Source organism: Acinonyx jubatus, chromosome B2, assembly GCF_027475565.1.
Source record: "Acinonyx jubatus isolate Ajub_Pintada_27869175 chromosome B2, VMU_Ajub_asm_v1.0, whole genome shotgun sequence".
NCBI classification, from domain to species: Eukaryota; Metazoa; Chordata; class Mammalia; order Carnivora; family Felidae; genus Acinonyx; species Acinonyx jubatus.
Window position 1 is genome coordinate 148,013,054 of NC_069385.1, and position 6,276 is coordinate 148,019,329.

A 6,276-nucleotide genomic window follows, 5' to 3' on the forward strand; every position below is an offset into this window, starting at 1 on the left:
CTGAGCTGTTGTCAAGCAAAGGTTGTTTTTCCCTCTAGCAAAGCATCAACGTTAGGACAGTAGGAAGTTCCTGGAGATGAAGCTACCAAGAGATCACCCTTTTCTTGTAATTTACGAAGATATTTGTGAACTGATGGAGACTCAGGTCCTGTTGTCTCTGTCAGTTCAACCATAGTGTTCTGTCCTTTCCTTTGTCCTAGGGCAACCAGGAGACCCTGAAGAATATCACACATTATCCCACCTGGGGTAGGGGGGAGGGCATTCTTAGCTTTTGCTTGGCCCTCAGGCTGCCTTATGCTTCCTCATCAGCATTGACATTACTGGGAGCTGGTTATAAATGTAGAATCTCAGATCTCGCCCCAGACCCATGGAATTTTCTTTCTTTTTTTTTATCTTTATTTATTTTAGAGAGAGAGAGCCGGAGTGGGGGGAAGAATAGAGACAGAGGGAGACACAGAATCTGAAGCAGGCTCCAGGCTCCGAGCCATCAGTACAGAACCCAACACAGGGCTCAAACTCACGAACCATGAACCACGAGATCATGACCTGCGCTGAAGTCGGACACTTAACCAACAGCTGCCCAGGTGCCCCTGGAATTTTCATTTTAACAAAATTCACAGGTGATTTTGTGTGGATAGTCAAGCTTGAGTAGCACTGAGACAAGGGATATTTCTTTCATTTTAGCAGACAGCAATTTAAAAAGGATGGATACGCACGTTTTTTAAGGTAGTGAAGGACGTTATGTGAACCTTCAGTTGACTGAATTTTTATGTTTAAAGTAGGAGGCAAAATTAGCAGAAGGGACAGAAAGTAGGGTTAGATGTTTCAAGGAACTGAAGCAACTACTGTAAATCTTACTAGGGAACTACAGAGGAAGAGTGGCATTGGCAAAGGTAACAGAAGTCACCTCTCTCTTTGCCTCAAAGATAGAAATTTGGACTGAAGTCCCCAACGTCCTATTTGGACCCAAAGGGACAAAATTCATAATGATGCCATTGATCTTTGCTCTTTCTCTCCTCTCTGAAGATGACGCCAGCTTGAATCCTTACACAGGAGGGGACGGAGGTATGGACTGCCTCTCGGACCCCTGCAGAAGAGGGTCTGGCTTCTTTGTTTTTGTTCTGAGTGGGGGCGGGGGTGGGGGGACACAACAGCAGCCGAACTCCCCAGGCCTCATGCTGGGTGGGGACACAGGGGAGACTCTGGGTCCGGCCTTGGGGACCATGCACTGACGACCCACTCAATTCTCAGAGCGGCACTAACTTTCCTGATGGCATGTTCTCCAGCTGTACGTAGCCATCTTTGTGCAAACAATAAGAAAGTGTGTTTGGAGTCATCTACAGTTAGACTTCTGAGGGAGGGTGCTCATAGGAAACCAAGGAGTCTGCGGTCATTGTCAAAATGTGCTTGAAGGGGAGGGTCAAAGACTCTAGTCTGGGAGTGTGGCTTAGAGTGTGCAGGCTGCTGTAACAGAATACTGCAGATCGAGCAACAGAATACTGCAGTATGAGCAACAGAAATGCATTTCTCACAGTCCTAGAGGCTGGGAAGCCCAAGATCAAGGTGCAGGCAGATTCAGGATCTGCTGTGCCCTCACAGGGTGAAAGGGATGGGACAGCTCTGAGGCCTCCTCTACAAGGTCACTAATCCTGTCATGAAGACTCCACCCTCAAGACCTAAGCACCTCTCAAGGGCTCCACCACCAAACACCATCACATGGAGGACCAGGTTTCAATCTGTGAATCTTGGGCAGTCACAAACATTCCTTCTATAACCATAGGGAAAGAAGAAATTGTAGGAAGTGAAGATTCAAAGAGAGAAAGAAAAGCTAGGGAACTGGGAGCTTCAATTCAGTAGAAAAACAGAAGTTGTGGAAGTAACGGGATGAAATTGCCAGGAAGTAGATTAGAACTGGGTTGTAAGCTAGTGCAGTGCCTGGCGTAATGGTCCCATACGACATCCGTGTCCTACTTCCCAAACCTGTGAATACTACTTGACACAGTAAATGGGACTTTGAAGATGGACTGATTTGAGCATCTTGAAATGGAGAGATTATTCTGGATGACCCATGTGTACCCAGTGTAACCAGAAGGGTCCTTGTAAGGGAAAGAGGGAGTCAGGATGATCAGACTCAGACACCGATTGGAAGATTCTTTGAAGAGCGAGGGAGAAGCCACAAGCCAAGGAACACTGGCACCTCTAAGAGGTGGAAAAGCCCGGAGAACTGACCCTTCCTTGAAGCCTCCAGAAGGAACACAGCCCTGATGACAGCCTGGTATTAGCCCCATGGGACCCACTTCAGACTTCTGATCCTTAGAAATATGAAATAGTAAACGTGTGTTGTTTGAAGACACTACTCTCACGGCAGCTCTCAGGGACTAACGCAGATCTCAGTACTGTTAATAATAGCAGTTAACACTCTTGAGCACACACATTACTCCAGGGCATCATCACAAGGACTTTTACAAGATTTAACTCATTTAATCCTTATACTAGAGATTTAATATTCACTGAGTTTTTTTCCCATGAGTCAGTTATCACGCTAAGTACATTAAATATATTATCTTATTTAATATTTACTCAGCCCTGTGAGTTGGCATCATTATTCACCCCATTTTACAGATGATGGAACTGAGGCTTAAATCAGCTAAATGGTCTGCCTCGGATCCCACAGTAGCAGGGCAGCTGGGATCTAAACCTTAGCATTATGTTTCCAGAGGTCATGTTCTTAAAAAAAATCACTATATTCCACATGGACTTAGTATATATTTTTTACACTGGCTGGGACAGTCCTATTGGTCTTTTTTTTTTAATGTTTATTTACTTATTTTGAGACAGAGAGGGAGAGAGAGAGAGAGAGAGAGAGAGAGAGAGAGAGAGAGAGAATCCCAAGTGGGTTCCAAGCTCAATGCAGAGCCCGACATAAGACTCGATCTCAGGACCCTGAGATCATGACCTGACCCCAAATCAAGAGTCAGGTGCTTAGCTGACTGCACCACCCAGGTGTGCCCCTGGACTTAATATTTTAGCATAATCTTGATTCCTGCTCAGGTGCAGAGCATGGCCATGGATGTGAGCTGCTAAAGACAGTAGAAGCAAAGGTGATTGGGAAAACAGAGATGGAAGGAGCCAGAAGCTGTTGATCTGGTGACCTGTCTACCTGGGTGCTGATATCACCAAGACCCAGTGGAAGAAGTGAGGCCCCAGTCTCTGTATCCATTCAACTAGGAAGAATCTTCTTGATGAGAAAAGTGAGATAATGGATAGACCATAGCTCCCAAGGGCCAGGGTGTTGTTGTTGTTTTAACGCAGATAGAAATGTAATGGTTCGGAAATTGGAAATGTGGCCTCAGGAAGGTCCCAACCCCTCCTGATTCTGAAGTTGAAGGATGTGCTGGATCTGCTTGAAGCAGCAATGTCATTAGGGTGAGCCAGTTTAAGTTAAAGCAAGGTTTGGCTAGATGGGTTGTTAAGCATGGAAACTTGAGTTATAAAGAGTGGATTCGAAGTATTCAGGGGAGAAAGACTGCACGTTTAAGTCATTAAACTCGAAGGACAGAGGGTATGTCTATCCTGGAAGGTACCAGATGGGGTAGAGAATTGGGGGGTTCTTGAGTGGTGAACTGGGATAGCAAGAATGAGAGACAGTGGGTTAAGCGGTCAAATGGTTTCTAAGTCAATTAACTGTTCCCCACAGTCGAAAAGATTCCATTGGAAGTGACAACAATGGGTAAGAAGGCATGATTAATTAAGATATTAAAAGATTCAAACAGACAAGGCTCTTAGAATTTAGCTCCGTCCCAGAGATCGATCCCCTGCTGGACCTCAATCTTTGAGACAGTCAGCTGTGCCCACTGTCCAGGTCATTGGGAGCACACCAGCCTCTGGCTTTCTCACTCCTGGGTTCCTAAGGAATGGTCTCAGCACAGGTTTTGATGTCCTGAAGCTCACTCCTCAGTGCAGGTCCCCAGGCTCTCAGGACTTTTGCAATAATGACTGAATTGTTTTCATCTTCTCTCACCTCCATTCCCAATCCATTTTCACATTACAGAATTAACTTTGTAAAATTAAAATCCGATTGTGGCCATGTCTTGTTTATAAGGCTTCATTGTCTCTGCATTGCCTACTGGATCCTTTGGGAAGGCATCCATACATGGGGACATGGTCATTGGAAGTGTGTGTGTGTGTGTGTGTGTGTGCGCGCTTCTTTATTATGTTCAGGGAATGTGACAGTTTTAGAGTCAGATGCCTGCTTTCAAGGCTGCTGGCATGAATCTAAACCTGGCCAAGCAGATATTCTTCTCCACTTAAGTGAACCATATGCAGTCTTTGCTTTTTGCAACCAAGAACACTGACTGATAGAGTCCAAAATCTCGCTGAACCACACAGTCCTACATCTCCCACATTTCCCTACTGAATCCTGTGATCCAGCCTCACATAATGACCCAAGTCTTCCAACGTTTTCTGCCACGGCTTCATGCCGTGCACACGATGTTTGTCACGACTACAGTAACTCTATGATCCTCATTTCCCGCTGTGAACCTCGCACTTGTTCTCTAATACCCATCACCAGTCTCTGCTTTTGTGAAGCTTTGCCTGACCCACCTCCTCAAGAAGAATCGATCCGGCCCTCTGCTGTGTCCCAGTGTGTCTCCTACAAACCTCCAGTATGGTGCTTATGAGAGAGCTGCAAATCCGGCTTATAAATCGTCTCTTCCTCTCCTTTCGGCTCCATCCACTGATTCATAGTGCGGTTACACGGTAACAAACAAAAGCCACCCGACAAAGCCTCAATAAGTAAACTATTGGATTTCCTTATAATAAGGGCAGGCGAATACATGGTATCAGTTCACCGTATTTTTAAATGTGAACAGAAACGGTAGATTGTTGCTATTTATTATCAATAGTTCAAAGCACTGAGTTGAATCAAGGAATGAATGTAAGTGCCATCGGAAATCACATCAGCCTAAAAATCCATTTGATGAGAGATGCCAGATGGCAGCGCCACTCGGGTCTCCAGGGCCGTCAGGCAATCTTTTATGGGTTTCTTCCCACCCGTGGGCTGTTTCTAACCTTACTGCCTTCCCGAACCTCCTGCACTGACCAGACCTCCCCTGCCCAGAATCCTTAAGTAAAGCCAAAGAACCAGACAGAAATGAAATGGTAAGGACAGCATATGAAGAAATTATTCTAATGGTCCTCGGGTGGACCCTTGAATACTGACACCCAATTCCCACCTCAACACCAGGAACCCTCCCCCCTCCCTCCCCTAAAATAATTACTAAAAGCTATTTTGCGTTTACTGATTATTTTCCAGGGGTAAGTGGAATGGATGGGACCTCATTGAATGGAGCTAAATCATTCTGTCATACGCACCTGTATTCCCTCCTCCTGGACGCTTTCATAGGATGAACTTGCTTTTAAGATGGCCCCTCTGGCTTTGCACCCCAGGGGAGTTTTCAGAAAGCAGGGAATGTTAGTTACTGTGGGTAGTTAATGAAATGGCAGTAAAATAAATAGGCAGACGGGAAATAGCTCGACCTAAAGAGAATGGTAACAGCAAAAATGAGAATGGGCTAAAAAAACCTGTTTTCTCTGGCGATTCTAGAGCAGAGGCTGGACTGGGGAAGGATGGGGGATAAAATGCTACCGTGGAGATGCCGGGGATCGAACCCGGGGCCTCATACATGCGAAGCATGCGCTCTACCACTGAGCTACATCCCCTGGCGCAGGGCACCGGCTGGGCAGCCTCCCTGTCCTGTTAAAAGCGCGGGTTATTCGGCGTTGGGCCTGCGCGCGGCGGTCGGCGAGGAAGAATCCCATCTGCAGCCTCCTTGGGTGTCACCAAGGGCCTGCATCCCGCACGCGGCGCCAGCTTCCAGCTCTAGGCTGCAGCGAGCAGAGCTGCGGACGCCTGCTTCCCATCCCGCCGGCCTCACCGAGCACCGGGCAGGGCGCACGCGGGAGTCCTCTGGGACCCTGGCGAGAACGCTCCCCGTCCCGGCGGCCTCACGGAGCACCGAGCAGGGCGCACGCGGGGGTCCTCGGGGACCCTGGCGAGAACCCTCCACCAGCCAAGGACTTATGGAAAATGCGACCCATATGTTGGAAAGGTGAATGAATCTGGGGAGGTGCCGCCCCCGACCTGATCCCGCTCAGAGAAACACCTATCCAGGTAGATGAAAACGTGGAAATCCTGCCCACATCTTCGTCCCCGGAGGCCACGGCTCGGCCTCGGCTGTCACCGCGGCGGACACCGCGAACCTGGACTTCGTG

The 6,276-nt window shown here is 47.6% G+C and overlaps 1 non-coding gene across 1 annotated transcript; it reads right to left on the bottom strand.

Annotated features, from left to right (window-relative positions):
• Window positions 1–5,652: 5,652 nt before the first annotated feature.
• On the bottom strand, window positions 5,653–5,724 carry TRNAA-CGC (transfer RNA alanine (anticodon CGC)). The gene has a single exon. It is a non-coding gene; the product is annotated as a tRNA-Ala (tRNA).
• Between the last annotated feature and the right edge of the window lie 552 nt (window positions 5,725–6,276).